Source organism: Oryctolagus cuniculus, chromosome 5 (assembly GCF_964237555.1).
Source record: "Oryctolagus cuniculus chromosome 5, mOryCun1.1, whole genome shotgun sequence".
Lineage (NCBI taxonomy): Eukaryota > Metazoa > Chordata > Mammalia > Lagomorpha > Leporidae > Oryctolagus > Oryctolagus cuniculus.
This window is the reverse complement of record NC_091436.1, coordinates 111,206,983-111,222,663: the sequence shown is the minus strand read 5'-3', so window position 1 is coordinate 111,222,663 and position 15,681 is coordinate 111,206,983. Positions and strand designations below refer to the sequence as shown.

At 40.1% G+C, this 15,681-nt stretch overlaps 1 long non-coding RNA gene across 2 annotated transcripts in view; it reads right to left on the bottom strand.

Moving 5' to 3' along the window:
• Nucleotides 1-1,264: 1,264 nt before the first annotated feature.
• LOC103349784 (uncharacterized) overlaps nt 1,265-15,681 on the bottom strand; it is a 56,085-nt gene continuing 41,668 nt past the window's right edge. The window contains exon 4 of one of the 2 annotated variants that reach the window (XR_517920.3): nt 1,265-2,980. This is a non-coding gene — a long non-coding RNA (uncharacterized lncRNA). Of the gene's footprint in view, nt 2,981-7,163; nt 8,096-15,681 lie in introns of those variants that run through there. The other variant, XR_007922937.2, reaches the window with a different exon arrangement.

Below are 15,681 nucleotides of genomic sequence, written 5' to 3'. Positions count from 1 at the left end.
AACCTTTGTCTTCTAAATCTTATATTTCATTCTAAACTAATTTAACCTAAGGTGTTTTTTTTTTTTTTTAAGATTTATTTGTTTATTTGAAAGTCAGAGTTACACAGAGAGAGAAGGAGAGGCAGAGAGGGAGGGAGAGAGGGGTCCTCCATCCACTGGTTCACTCGCAAATTAGCTGCAATGGCCAGGAGCCAGGAGCCAGAGCCTCTTCTGGGTTTCCCATGCGGGTGCAGGGGCCCAAGGACCTGGTCCATCTTCCACTCCTCTCCCAGGCCATAGCAGAGAGCTGGATCAGAAGTAGAGCAGCCGGTACTCAAACCAGTGCCCATATGGGATGCTGGCACTGCAGGTGGGGGCTTTACCCACTACGCCACAGCACCAGCACCAATCTAAGGTTTTAAATGTTTCCTTTTGAATAGTCTCTCATTTTTACTGTATAGATACAATATTTTATGTTTGGGAAATTAATTTTTGACTTTTCTACTGTTCAATTGCTTAGATTACCTCATATTTTCCCAATTTTTGTTTATTCTGGTGTGTTTCCTTCATTTAGGGACTTTCTTTTTTTATTTTATTTTATTTAATGAACATAAATTTCCAAAGTACAGCTTATGGATTACAATAGCTTCCCCCCCCATAACTTCCCTCCCACCCACAACACTCCCCTCTCCCACTCCTCTCCCCTTCCATTCACATCAAGATTCATTTTCAATTATCTTTATATACAGAAGATCAATTTAGCATATATTAAGTAAAGATTTCAACAGTTTGCACCCACACAGAAACACAAAGTGTAAAATACTATTTGAGTACTAGTTATAGCATTAATTAAACACCTAAGAGTAATTGTGTATTAATTACAGAGTTCAACCAATAGTTTTAAGTAGAACATAAAAAATACTAAAAGGGTAAAGTATCAAGTTCTTTTTTTTTCTGTTTTTTTTTTTTTTGTTATATAGTTATTTTTTATTTAATAAATGTGAATTTACAAAGTGCAACTTTTGTATTGTTGTGGCTTCCCCCCCCAACCCCCCTCCCTCCCTTGGCCCTCCCCTCTCCCTCTCCCATCCCGCCCTTCATCGAGTTTCATTTTCAATTACCTTCATATACTGAAGATCAACTTAGTATATACTAAGCAAGGATTTCAACAGGCTGTACTCACACAACCGCACAAGGTATAGAGTATTGTTCGACTAGTAGTGTTGTTTATAAGTTTCATAGTAAAACACACTAAGGACAGAGATCCTACGTGGGGAGCCTGTACCCAGTGACTCCCGTTGTTGATTTAACAATTGGCACTCTTATTTATGACGTCAGCAATCACCCAAGACTCTTGCTATGAGCTGTCTAGTCAATGGAAGCACCTTGAGTTCACCAACTCTGAACTTGTTTAGTCAAGGCCGTATCACAGTGGAGGTTCCTTCCTCCCTTCAGAGAAAGGTGCCTCTCTCCTTGATGGCCTGTTCCTTCTGCCTGGGTCTTGTTCACCAGGATCTTTCATTTCGATTGTTTTTTGCCACCGTGTCATGGCTTTCCATGCCTGTGAGACTCTCATGGACCTTTTAGCCAGATCTGAATGTCCCAAGGGTTGATTCTGAGGCAGGAGTGCTGCCATTCTATGAGTCTGCTGTGTGTTTCCTTCATTTAGGGACTTTCCTTTACTGTTTGCTATCTTCACATGCCTGTAAGAAGATCACTAAAAAGCTGGTTGGAGGTTGTGTGCCTGGGGAGGGCTTTGCATCAGGCACTTCATGGAACATTAATGAAATTTGCCAGATTTTATTCTTTCGGAAATTCTCCAATGCCAGTATTTTGTTTATTTCTTTGGGATTTTTTTCAGTTTCTTCTGAAAGTGCTCTACCATCCTGCTCTTTGTTATGTCAGACTGTCTGCTCTAAGCTGGGGATGGCAATGGCGGTGGGAGTCAGCATTCCATACAGAGTTGTGGGTGGAATTCCATGTCTTCAGTCCTGAGTCTCCCAGCCATCACCACTGTGCTTGATACCTCTGTATCTATCTATCTGGTTTTATTCAGTTCATCCGGAGAGGAGACCCTCTGGTGTCCTTTTTATTTTGGGAAGGAGTAATGACCTGGTGAGTAGGCTCAGGAAGAAGACCAGAAAAGTCTTGAGATCCCTCACTCCTTCCTTCTGTGGAATCTGAAATCACCTTTTGGGGTTTCTGAGCTGGCACTGGTACACTTTCACTTCAGACCCTGCATTTCCATTGTCTTCTCTCTGCTCCTGAAGTTATTCTGTTTTCTGTCTCCCAATATTTCCCAGAAATGTTTCTTGCTCTTTTCCTGTTCTCTCATCCTTGAGGGTTTGCATCTGTTTTAGTTCTTTACTTTCATTTTTGTATAACCTGGAGGCTAGAAAAAGGGATAAGTTTGCCACATTTCATGGTAAGCCTGGTTTTACATGTATAAAACTCAAATATTATGTTTTAAAGCACAAAAAGGAAGATGATCTCTGCAAATATGCAAGTACATTTTTAAATTGCATTTTAAGCTGTTTTCCTAGTTCAGAAATAATTTAAACAATGTATATGTGAGCATTTTTATTGCAGAATGTGGTATTTCAACTTATTGTGAGGTGTTGAAAAAAGACTATAGTTCAAAACATACTGATGGAAATCTGTGACCAATGTCTAAAGCCACAGTTTATGTTAATAAAAAACTGGATCACTATAGCATTGATTTTTAAGATGTAAACTATTTTTCAGCAAAGGTTGTTGATTCTTCTTCAAAGAATAAAATATTTCCTGAACTTTGGTCTCTTGATGCCAAAATCAGTGTTAAATTGTGCCACCTCAATTCAATAACAGCCTTTAGTCTTGGATGATTTTATCTAACTTCTACTGTGAATTGGCCTCCTGAGCCTCTGGCTTTGCTTTTTTCAGTCTTATCACTTAGTCTGGATAGTAGGAAGACTTCATTCCAGTGTTGAAGTGTGAAAGTAGGAGATAACGATCAAATTACCTATATAAAAAAGAGAAATGGATGACTTATCATGTTTTCACTTTCTTAAGGTTTCTAGGTGAAATTTTCCAACCCATAAATGTCAGTTAAATAAATGTCTGAAACAACATGATTTTCTTTTACTAAAAATGCCATGAGAATTGCTATGACTTCTTTTGACTGTGGGACTAAATGACAGACAGAGCCCCAGAATTTGTCCTCTATCACCTTTATCCTTTTTGGAGTGAGATTTATTTAATTAAAATGATTGGGAAAGGCTCATGGAGGCAGTAGCCATATAAATAGTGAAGAAGTTATAAATAGTTTCTGTTACAGAAATTTTATTTGCAGACCCAATGATTTAATTTGTTTCATAGCTTTCTCTCCTTGTCATGAAGAAATAACTTACATAATTCTCTGTAATAAGTTTTAAGACAACATAAAAAGGAGATATAGTCATATATTGTTGCTTCTCTGATGACTTATTTCATAGCATATAAAGGCAGTTATATCTTAAAAGATAAAACAGACATATGAAAAAAAAGTGAGAAAAATTTAAAGAAACAGATGACATTTGTGCTTTGAGAGATGAGTTCCCAGGGTATATATTTTGTTCCTGTAAAAAAAAAAATCAGTATTTCTGGCTGCTAATATTTTTAATTCTAGTCAGAGAAGAGAATACTGCTAATTTAATATAAGGAAAATACTCTTTGTGATTGGGGCCTAGAATGTCTATCCCATTTCTTAAATGGATTTCCACATATGCTCATCACATAAAGAATAGAAAGAAGCATGCATTAGTGGATCCCATATCTTGTCCTTCAAGGCTTCTGCTATGGACAAATCTTTAGGTCAGGTATGAAACATGGATGTTTTGTGGTGTCTTGAAGAGATGTTCCAGTGTCTCCCTGATCGTTCCTAATCCTTCTAGAGGGTCTGTCCTTAAGATCAATGACACACTGCAACTGCTTTTAGTAGTTGTAGTGTTTACAAACCGGGGAATCTGATGGTCCACACTAATAGATATTGACACAGTAAGCCCTGTTCTAGAAAGGCTTACCTGCATATTTAAACCTGTCATGAAAAGTCAAAGCACCTATTCACATGCCTAAGGCCTCAAATAAATTAGGATAGGCCCACAAAAGGGTTAGACGGCAAAACTAATGAGGAACAGGCAGAAAGCCTACGAAAAGGGAAATACACTGTACTTCTCCTTCATACTCTCTTTTGATTAGTTTTTTATCAGGCTCTGGGGAGGGAGTGAACTCTAGAGTGTATGTGCTATGGGAGGATGTTTGTTCTCTGCAAACCAGCATTATGGGAGTTGTAGCTCCCGTAGTTCAATGTGCATGGGAATAATACAAACTTTGCAAGCTGTATTAAAAACTGTGAGACTATGGAGTTTTGAAAACTATGTTATTTTTGCAGCAGGAGAGTATCATGATGGTCTAGGTATTTAAGTTAGACTGAATAACCCCTGAAGTAAAGGTCAACATTTAGAATTTGTGGTTTTACTTTTCTCTTTGACATCTATCTTAAGGGTAATTCAGTTAATACTTTTGGGAGGAATATCTAAAAGGTAAAATGCTCTTGCCTGGTTAGTATAAACAAAGATACAAAAATTTAAGCTTTATCAAAATTTCTAATATTTTCAATTTTATATTAAATTCTACTAGTTTTGAATGAAATTAATACATCTGCAGAGGGTGCTGAATTGCATAAAAGTAATTACTTTATGCAACTTTTCAGTAATTAATTCCAGTGAGGCCTGTAAAAATCTATTGTGAGCAGAAATACATGCTTCTTAGCCTCTTCTTTTCCAACCTGAAGATTGCTTTTTGACTTTTTTTTTTTTTTTTTTTTTTTTTTTTTTTTTTGACAGGCAGAGTGGACAGTGAGAGAGAGAGACAGAGAGAAAGGTCTTCCTTTGCCGTTGGTTCACCCTCCAATGGCCGCCGCGGCCGGCGCACCGCGCTGATCCGATGGCAGGAGCCAGGAGCCAGGTGCTTTTCCTGGTCTCCCATGGGGTGCAGGGCCCAAGCACCTGGGCCATCCTCCACTGCACTCCCTGGCCACAGCAGAGGGCTGGCCTGGAAGAGGGGCAACCGGGACAGAATCCGGCGCCCCGACCGGGACTAGAACCCGGTGTGCCGGCGCCGCTAGGCGGAGGATTAGCCTAGTGAGCCGCGGCGCCGGCCTCTTTTTGACTTTTGTAAACAAGTTATAATGACATGGAATGATAAAGGTGATTCGGGGTAATGTATTAATTTCTTGGTGTATAAAAGAAAACTCTTGGATCATGGTGAATTGCTGCAGTTTCTGCATGCTTATAGGTTTTCATTTAAAGGGTGATTATCTCTCAGTGATAGGATGGGGAAAGTCAATATGGCAGTGCTGGTGTTGTTGACATGCATATTTTGTCCAGTCATGCCTGAACTTAGATTGACAGTGGGATTCATCCACTGTCTCAGACTTTGTTCTTGAATTGTGCCAGGTGATGTTCATTTCTTGTGATTTATTGTGGTTTTCATGAAATATTTAGTGTGATCCAATAGTTAAATTCATGAAATCAAATATTTAAATTTTTCTTAAAGGGTGGGCAGAGAGAGAGTGACAAATTTCCCATTCATTAGTTCATTCCCAAATGCCCAAAACATCTTGGGAGTAGGTCAAGTTCAAAGCCTTGGATCTGGGAACTTAATCCCAGTCTCTTAGGTGGGTAGTAGCAAATGACCACTTGAGCCATCACCTGCTGCATCCCAGGGGGTACACAGACAGGAAGCTGGAATTGGAAGCAGAGTTGTGACTTGAAATCAAGCTGTGATATAAGGTATGGTCATCCTAAGCAGTTTGTTACTATTGTGCCAAGTATCTGCCCAATGCAGTGGAATATTTTGAGTGTACTATTGTACATTTGTCAATAATAGGACATTGTCTGGGTTCTCTAAGAAGGCTATTAATATTGGTTGATAAGAAATAGGAGGACTGATGATATTTAAAGTGAGGATTTTTACTAGGAACTTAGATACTGTTTTGAATCGTTCACTTTAAAATTTTTATGAAGTTTGGGGATTGTGGAAACTTCTAAGTCTCATCTCAGACACATGGGATAAGGCTCTCTCTATTGGGAAATTTTAAAAAATCATTTGATATGGAGGTAGAATGAGAGCAAGAGAGAGAAAGAGCACTTTCATCCACTTGTTCACTCCCCAAATGCCCACAACAGCCCAGACTGGGTAGAAATGAAGGGAATGAAGCCAGGAGCTAAGAATGCAATCTAGCTCTTCAGTGTGTGTGACAAGACCCCAATTACTGGCACAACACCACAGCCTTCAGGAATCAACTTTAAGGGCCAGGATTGCCATGTGGTTGATTAAACCACTGCCTTTGATGCTGGTATCCCATATTGGAACACTAGTTAGAGTCCCAGGTTCTACCTTACAATCAAGCTCCCTGCTAATGTGTTTAAGAAAGTGGCAGAAGATGGGCCAAATCCTTGGCCTCTGCCACCCACATGGGAAATGGATAGAATTCCAAGATCCTGCCTTCATCATTATCATCCTTGGCTGTTATGGACATTTGTGGAGTGAATTAATGCATGGAAGTTCTCCTTCTCTCTGTCTCTCCTTGTCTCTGTCACTCTGCCACTTAAATAAATGAAGTTAATATAAAAAATTCATTTTATCAGTAAGATAAAGTCAGGAGTTGGAGCCAGGTAGTCCACTGTGGAATGAGGTATCTTAAGCCCTAGGATAAAAACTACCCTTATAAATCTGATAATTAATTTGGATAATTCTTAGAGTAATTTGGTTTAGTCATTATTTATTAAAATGAATGAAATTAAGTTAATAGTTGATGGCCAGCCGGTGCCGCAGTTCACTAGGCTAGTCCTCCACCTGTGGCACCGGCACACCAGCTTCTAGTCCTGGTCGGGGTGCCGGATTCTGTCCCGGTTGCTCCTCTTCCAGGCCAGCTCTCTGCTATGGCCCAGGAAGGCAGTGGAAGATGGCCCAAGTGCTTGGGCCCTGCACCCGCATGGGAGACTGGGAGGAAGCACCTGGCTCCTGGCTTCGGATCAGCGCAGTGCGCTGGCTGCAGCGCGCCGGCCGTGGTGGCCATTTGGGGGGGTGAACCAACGGAAAAAGGAAGACCCTTCTCTCTGTCTCTCTCTCTCTCTCACTGTCTAACTCTGCCTCTCAAAAACAAACAAAAAAAAAACCAAAAAAAGTCTATGGCCATACCACTCTGAATGCGCCTCGTCTGATCTCAGATGCTAAGCAGGGTCGGGCATGGTTAGTACTTGTATGGGAAAAATTTTAATAGGTGAAATGCCAATAATTGTAAGGCAAAGATTTTAGTGGAGCCCTGCATGTTGAAAAATAAATAAATACTGACCTTGCTTGGAAGATGACTTCTCTGTCTTCCAGTGTGTCTGCCTCATGGGCTCCAGAAGACCCAGAAGCTTCCCTCAAGCGTGACCGATACTGTATGCATGCCCAGGGACTCCCAGTAACTCTGGCAGCTAACGCCTTTTCACCCCTGCCCTGGCTGGGTGCTGTGCTGTGCAAAGTGGGAACTGTGGGTCGCCGCTGGGCCAGGGTCTGCTTAATGGTTCATGACAGTAAGCACACACATGCACATTAAGCATCTGAACATTTTTTTTTTGAAAGGCAGAGTTACAGATTGAGAGAGAGAGATCTTCCATCTTTTGGTTCATTCTCCAAATGGCCACAATGGCTGCAGCTGGACTAGACCGAAGCCAGAAGCCTGGAGCCAGGAGCTTCTTCTGGGTCTCCCACATGGGTGCAGTGGCCCAAGCACTTGAGCCATCATCTGTTGCTTTCTCAGGTACATTAGCAGGGAGCTGGATCAGAAGTAGAGCAGCTGGATCTCGAACCAGCAACCATATAGGATGCTGGCGTCATGGGCGGTGGCTTAACCTGCTATGCCACCACCCTGTCCCCTATCTGAACACCTTTATAGCAATTTGACATTGCTGCAACTTCCAAGCATGTGATCATTGTTTTGGTATTTTATTTTCATTGTCCTTTACAAAATTGTCAGCCCTAGTTTGAAAAACAAACAAACAAGAATTGGTCCCACAGTTCATTATTTTACTTCCAGATAATAGAAGACCTGAAGGAACAAAAGAAGCAAATAAATAAATAAATAATAAATAAATAAGTTCAGATAGTATTAGTAGCTGTAAATCTTATGTTTTTAGTCTGTTATAATTTTAGCAAACTTTTTCAATTTTTTTTTCAAAAATCTCCTCCAAATTTCCTTCGATCCCTTTTCCTAGAATGGCATTCAGGTATAGTGTGAGAGATGGATATGGTATGCATGTCCTTATGGGATGTATTGAAGGGGGCTGCCACCTTACATAATTCCTGAGACTATGCCAGCTAGCATCCACTGGTCATGTTCCTTGTAGCCTCCTACGCCGGTCTTCAGCTGATTATTCCTGGTTCTCTTAACCAAGGCAAGGTTCCTGGAATGTGCCCTGTATACTTATACATTTTTGTATTCTAGGTTAGAAGACGTTCACTCCCAATCTAAGGCATCTCCTCCACAACACATCACACGTCTGCATTGACAATGCACTAACAATGTTTCCTACTTGATCAAATTTCCTAGCCAGACTTTTGGTTATTACGGGCATGGTTCATGTAACTTAGAAACCATGGATGGCTCTGAAAAGGTCCATTTTAGGGCCTCTATCTTTCTAACCTTTTTGTAATGCCAACTTTATTTAATGTAGCTATGCTCTAGTTGTTTGATTGCAAGGCAGCTGTTTCCCAAAGGCCCATACAGAAATCAGGAGCACAAAAATTGTCATCCTCTGAGGAACAATGTATGAAGATGCAAAATGGCCAAAGAAGTCAAATGTTACACATCAGCTCATTTTGCACATTTAATTCTTTCTTCTTAAAGAATTCTCTTCAGTAGTCTCTTAGGGAGACCCATTTCCTTTCCCGAGGACCCTGGCTGACAAGGCTGATTCAGCGGGCGGCAGGTCCAATGAGCAGTTACGTTGGCACGATTCTCTCCTGGAGACTCTAAGCTCCCTGTGTGCTGTATGAATGCGTCAAAGATGGCCTCCGTATCCCCTCCCCCAGGTATGGCATGATAGCCATTCTAACTGGGGTGCAGTGATAATTTGCGGTTTGTGTTTGTATTTTCCTGATGGCTAGTGATCCTGAGCATTTCTTCAAGTGTTTCTTTGCCATTTGTATTACATTATTTGAAAAATGCATGATAATCTGCTTTGCCCATTTCTTAACTGGATTGTTTTGTTGTTTTAGAACTTCTTGATCTCCTTATATTCTGGATATTAATCCTTTATCAGATGCATAATTTGCAGGTATTTTCTCCCATTCTGTTGCTTCTCTCTTCACTGTATTAATTGTTTCCTTTGCTCTGCATACATTTCTTAGCTTGATGTAATCCTGTTTGTCTATTTTGCTTTTATAGTCTGTGCTTCTGAGGTCTTATCCAAGAAAATTTTGCCCTGATCAATGTCTTCCAGAATTTGCCTTGTTTTCTTCTAATAATTGGATGGTTTCAGGTCTTAACTTTAGATACAATGTGAGTTGAATTTTTTAAGGTGTAAGGCGGGGATCTAATGTCAAACTTCTTCAATTATTAGATATCCAATCTTACCAACACCATTTGTCAAAGAGACTGTCCTTTCAGACGGAGTGACTTTAGTTCATTTGTCTAAGATTAGTTGGTTGTAGAAGTGTAGGTTAATTTCTTGGGTTTCTATTCTGTTCCATTGGAATAAATGTCTTTTTGTGCTAGTACTGGGCTGTTTTGATTATAACAGCCCTGTAATATGTCTCAAAATTTGGCATTTTGATGTCTCTGACTGTTTTTATGGTTGAAGATTTCTTTGGTTATTTGGGATCTTTTGTATTTCCATGTGAATATTAAAATTGTTTTATCTAGATCTCTTAAGAACATCATTGGAATTTTGACTGGGATTGCACTGAATCTGAAAATTGCTTTGGGTAGTACAGACATTTTGTTTTACTTATTTATTTTAAAGTTTTATATATTTATTTATTTGAAAGGCAGAGCTACAGAAAGACAGAGGCAGAGAGAGAGGTCTTCAATCCGCTGGTTCACTCCCCAGATGGCCGCAACAGCCAGAGCTGCACCAATCCAAAGGCAGGAATCAGGAGCTTCTTCTGGGACTCCCATGCAGGTGCAGGGGCCCAAGAACTTGGGCCATCCTCCACTGCCCACCCAGGCCACAGCAGAGAGCTGAATCGGAAGTAGAGTATCCGGGACTTGAACTGGTGGCCATATGGGATGCTGCCACTGCAGGTGGTGGCCTTACCTGCTACACCACAGCACCGGCCCCAGTACAGACATTTTGATGATATTAATTTTTACAATCCATGAACATGGAAGATTTTTTCACTTTTTGTGTCTTCTATTTCTTTCATTAATTTCTTTTTTTAATCATTTGTTTATTTATTTGAGAAGTAGAGTTACAGACCGAGGGAAAGACAGGGAGAGGGGTCTTCTATACACTCTCGCTCCCCAAATGGCTGCAACGGCCAGAGCTGGGCTGATCTGAATCCAGGAGCCAGGAGTTTCTTAGAGGTCTCCCACATTAGTGCAAAGGCCCAAGCAGTGGAGCATCCTCCACTGTTCTCCCAGGCCATAAGCAGAGAGCTGGATCAGAAGAGGAGTGGCTAGGATGTGAACCAGCTCCCAAATGTGTTTCCAGCATCTCAGACAGAAGCTTAGCTTACTACACCACAGTGCAGGCCTTTCATTAACGTTTTGTAATTGTCATTGTAGAAATCTTTCACATCCTTTGTTAAATTTATCTCAGAGTATTGACATTTGTGTAGCTATTGTGAATGGCACTGATCTTATTAGTTCTTACTCATCCATGTGGGCAGCAAATGAGACTAGACTAAATTACTGGAACTGCTAAGACTAATTCTATGCAGCTGATCTCCCATCATATGGCGCTGAGAGGGAATAAACAACTTCCACACAGCTGCCTCACCAATTCGACTAACAAGCTGCAGGAGCTGATCCTGTTCCTGATTGGAGGAGAGCAGCGTGCTCAGCGCATGGGGAGAGAACGCCAGGAGAGTTGGGATTGGTGGAAGAGGACCATAAAGGAGGAGAGAGACAACATGCACCAGGAACATCTGAGCAACCCCTGAGAGAGCCGGCCGGCGGTGTGCCGCTCCTCCGCGGAAGCGGGGGAAGCGGCGGGGGTGCCGCCCCTCCGTGGGGGGCGGGGGGGGACGGCAGCAAACCTGGGAAGGGCCGGGGAAAGAGAACAGCGCAGGGTCTGGTGTCGTTCCTCCGTAAGTAGGGGAGCGACAATCCAGAGCATATTTGGTGTATAAAAATGATATTGAGGGGCTGGCCCTGTGGGATAGTGAGTAAAGTGACCACGTGTGGTTCTATCATCCTATACGGGCACTGGTTCATGTCCCAGCTGCTCCACTTCTGATCCAGCTCCACAGTAATGCACCTAGGAAAGCAGTGGAAGATGGCCTAAGTGCTTGGGCTCCTGTACCCACATGGGAGACTTGGATGAAGCTCCTGGCTCCTAGCTTTGACCTGGCCCAGCCCTGACCATTGAGGCCATTTGAAGAGTGAACCAGTGGATGAATGATGCTCTCTCTATCCCTACCTTCCCCCCAACCATGTAACTCTACCTTCAAGAAAGTAAATAAATCTTTAAAAAACAAAAATTAAAAAGAATGCTAATGATCTTTGTGTCTTGATTTTATATCCTACAAATTTGTCAATTTTTCTTGAGTTCTAATAGTTCATAGTGGACTATTTTGCTTTCCCTATATAAAGGATCATGTCATCTGCAAGCAGAGGTAATTTGACTTCTCCATTCTAGCTTGTATTTCTTTGATTTCCTTTTTCTTGCCTAATGGTCCTGGCTAAAACTTCCAGAACTATATTTGAATAATAGTGGTGACAGTGGGCATTAGTAGGCATCCTTGTTTGGTTTCAGATTTTTTGTGGAAATGCTTCCAGCTTTCCGCATTCGGTATGTTGCTAATTGCAGGTGTGTCACATAGTATGTTGAGATATATTCCTTCTATGCCCAATTTTTTGATGTTTGTAGCATTGTGAATAGATATTGTATTTTATCAGATGCTTTCAGTGCATCTGTTGAGATAATCATGATTTTTATCCTTCATTTTGTTGATATGATATATTTTATTGATGTGCACATGTTAAACATCTCTGCATACCTGGGATAAATCTGACTTGGTCAAGGTGGATGATCTTTTTGATGATTTGTTAGATTTGATTTGGTAGTGTTTTGTTGAGGATTTTTGAATGTATCTGTGTTCATCAGGGATGTTGGTATATAGTTCTCTGTTTTTGTTGGATCTCTCTCTGGCTTTGGAATGAAAGTTATCCTGAAGTCATAGAATGCGTTTGTAAAGGTTTCCTCCCTTTTAATTTTTTTGAATGCTTTTTAAGATGGTTGGAATTTGTTTTTCCTTAAAAGCTTGGTAGAATTCAGCAGTGAAGCCATCTAGTCTTGGGCTTTTCTTTGTTGAGAGGCACTTTATTACTGATTGAATCTCATCCTTGGTTATTGGTATATTTAGGTTTTCCATGTGTTTATGCCTCAATTTTCATAAATTGCAGGTGTCCAGAAATCTTCCCATTTCTTCTAGGTTTTCCAAATTGTTAGCATATAGCCTTATATAATAATTCCTGATGATTCTTTTTATTTCTGTCGTATCAGTTATAACATCTCATTTTTCTCCTCTGATTTTATTAACTTCAGTCTTCTCCTTTTTTTGGGTAGTTGAGTCAATGGCTTATCTATTTGTTTACTTTTTAAAAAAAACAACTGTTCATTTCCCTGATATTTTATACATTGTTTTTAATGTGTATTTTATTTCCTTCTTCTCTGATTTTTATTGTGTTTTTCTCTACTAATTCTGGGTTTGGTTTGTTCTTGTTTTTCTAGGTCCACAATATGTGCTATTTGATCATTTATTTGATGCCTTTCCAATTTTTTGATGTAGGCACTTATTGCTATAAACTTTCCTCTTAACAGTGCTTTTGGTATACACCATATATCTTGATATGTTGTGTTTTCATGTTCCTTCCTTACAAGAAATCTTTTGATTTCCTTTTTGATTTCTTCCTTGACCCACTGTTTATTCAGGAGCATGTTATTCATCTCCATATATCTGTATATTTTATTTTTAAAAAATATTTATTTATTTATTTGAAAGTCAAGGTTACACAGAGAGAGGAGAGAGAGGGAGGGAGAGAGGAAGGGTGAGAAGGAGGGAGGAAGAGAGAGGGAGAGGGAGGGAGGGAGGGAGAGAGAGAGAGAGAGAGAGAGAGAGAGAACCTTCCATCCACTGGTTCACTCCCCAATTGGTTGCAATGGCAAGAGCTGTGCTGATTCGAAGCCAGGAGCCAGGAGCTTCTTCTAGGTCACTTATGTGGGTGCAGAAGCTCAAGGACTTGGGCTATCTTCCACTACCTTCCCAGGCCATAGCAGAGAGCTGGATTGGAAGTAGAACAGCTGGAACTTGAACCGGTGCCCTTCTGAAATGCTGGCGCTGCAGGCCAGGGTTTTAACCCACTGCGCCAGTGTCAGCACCATACAGCTACTCTCTATGTGTGAGAGTGTCAAAGTGCTCATTTCTCTTAACAAGCCCACAATCCTACTATATGAGAACTAATTTTCTCTTAAAGGCCCCATCTCTAAATAGAGTAACATTGGACATTATTGGTGAAACATATGAGTTTGTGGAGCACAAAATTCAGTCTATAGCAGCCATCCAACTAATAGTAGTGTTTTTAAAAGATTTATTTATTTTATTTGAAAGGTAGAGTTAAAGAGAGAAAAAATGAAACAGAGAAAAGAGAAAGGTCTTCAATTCACTAATTCATTCCACAAGTGGCTGCAAATGGCCAGTGCTAGACCAGCCGAAGCCAGGAACCTAGAACTCCATCCAGGTCACCCACATGGGTCTAGGAGCCCAAATGCTTGGGCCATCTTCTGCTGCTTTTCCAGGTACAATAGCAGACAACTGGATTGGAAGTGGAACAACCAGGACTCGAACTGGCACACATTCAGGATGCTGACATTGCAGGCAGTGGCTTAATCTGCTGCACCATAACACCAGTTCCTAACTAGTATTATTTTAATATAGTTTTGTATAATTATTATTATATTTAAACATGACTTAAATAATATAAGATACTGAAGTGCCTTCTGAAACATAATGAATTATATCTAGTATACTTGTGTTGAAATGCTTTTTATACTGGTAATTCACAAATAGAACATATGGTAGTATTCAATAACTAGCATAAATTTGCTGCCCATTTCATTCATTATTTATTCTGAATAAAGTAGAACTATCATATTTTTAGTTTTGGAACTGTTCTAACTTTGTATTTGAATGTCCTTCAAGGCAAACATTCATCTAAGCTAAACCATTTCTACTTGCAGACTAATAAATAAGAAGATGCTTAATTTAGCCATACATAAAGTCATAACTAATGAGTTAATTAAACATGTATAATTGGCATAATATTTTCAAACCATGTAATGATATGGTATTCATTGCTTGCTTTTTAAAATCATACTTCCCAACTGTTTATCACCTTTGCAGCTACAGCAGTGCTGGGAGTGGCGAGTGAGAAAGAAGGTGGAGGTAAAGGAACGAATGCCACTTTATAAGGAAATAGTCTCTGTCACAGGACGTCCATACAGTGATCCAGTTTGTGTGTTACATGAGGTTGCTGCATCTAGCAAACCTCCATTCCTTTTATAGACATCATAGTTTATGTATTTATTTCAACAAATGACAAAATATATTTCTCTGAAAATGAGAGTAAAGCAACAGTTTCTTAGGGGGACATAAAGTTTTATGAGGAACAACCACCTTTTTCTAATTTGCAAAGAAATAAATGGGGGGGGCATTAAACAGGCTAGCTCTTTCTGTATGTATCTTATTAAGAAATCATAAAGATAAAATGAATCATAGTAGTACCTTGCACAGAGAAAGCTTGAATAAATGTTAACGAATAATACCACTACCACAAATACTGATGTTGCTTCCATTATCCAAATCTCCACAAGAAAAAGCAGAGTCCAAACACGTGCAGGCAGCATCAATTGGGTGGAAGGAGAGATGATACGGAATTTTTCTTATCTAGGGACTAATTCTTCCCTAAGATGTTATTTACGCATTCCTAACTGAGGATTTAAACTTTAAGTAGAATGAATATTCCAAATGAAATGGAGGGCTAAATTTAGGTTTCCTTCCAATATGGTGGAAAGTAAATGTCAAAGACTCATCTGAAAGATTCTATTAGTTATAGAAAACCTACTATTTTTTTACCACTTCTGAATGAGCTTTTATGTCAGTTCAATTCCTCTGAGAAGAAGACTTCAAAATAGTATTCAAATGAAGATCATTGAGTGCAACACCTATAAAGGTTCAACTGAGGGGGAAGTAGGATTATATAAAGAAAACCTTCAGGCTATGATGCAAGTCTGACGCATTTAAAAGGAGAAACAGAAGGTAAGAGAACTGATAGGAATGGCTACAGGTTTGAACCATTCTGGAGGCATCTCAGGTTGGCCAGGAATAGCTCTACTCTAGAACTCTTTCCAAGCTCAGTTACATTCTGGTAACAGCCTAGAGGAAGTGAGTTCTCTGACTGAATACTGCAAT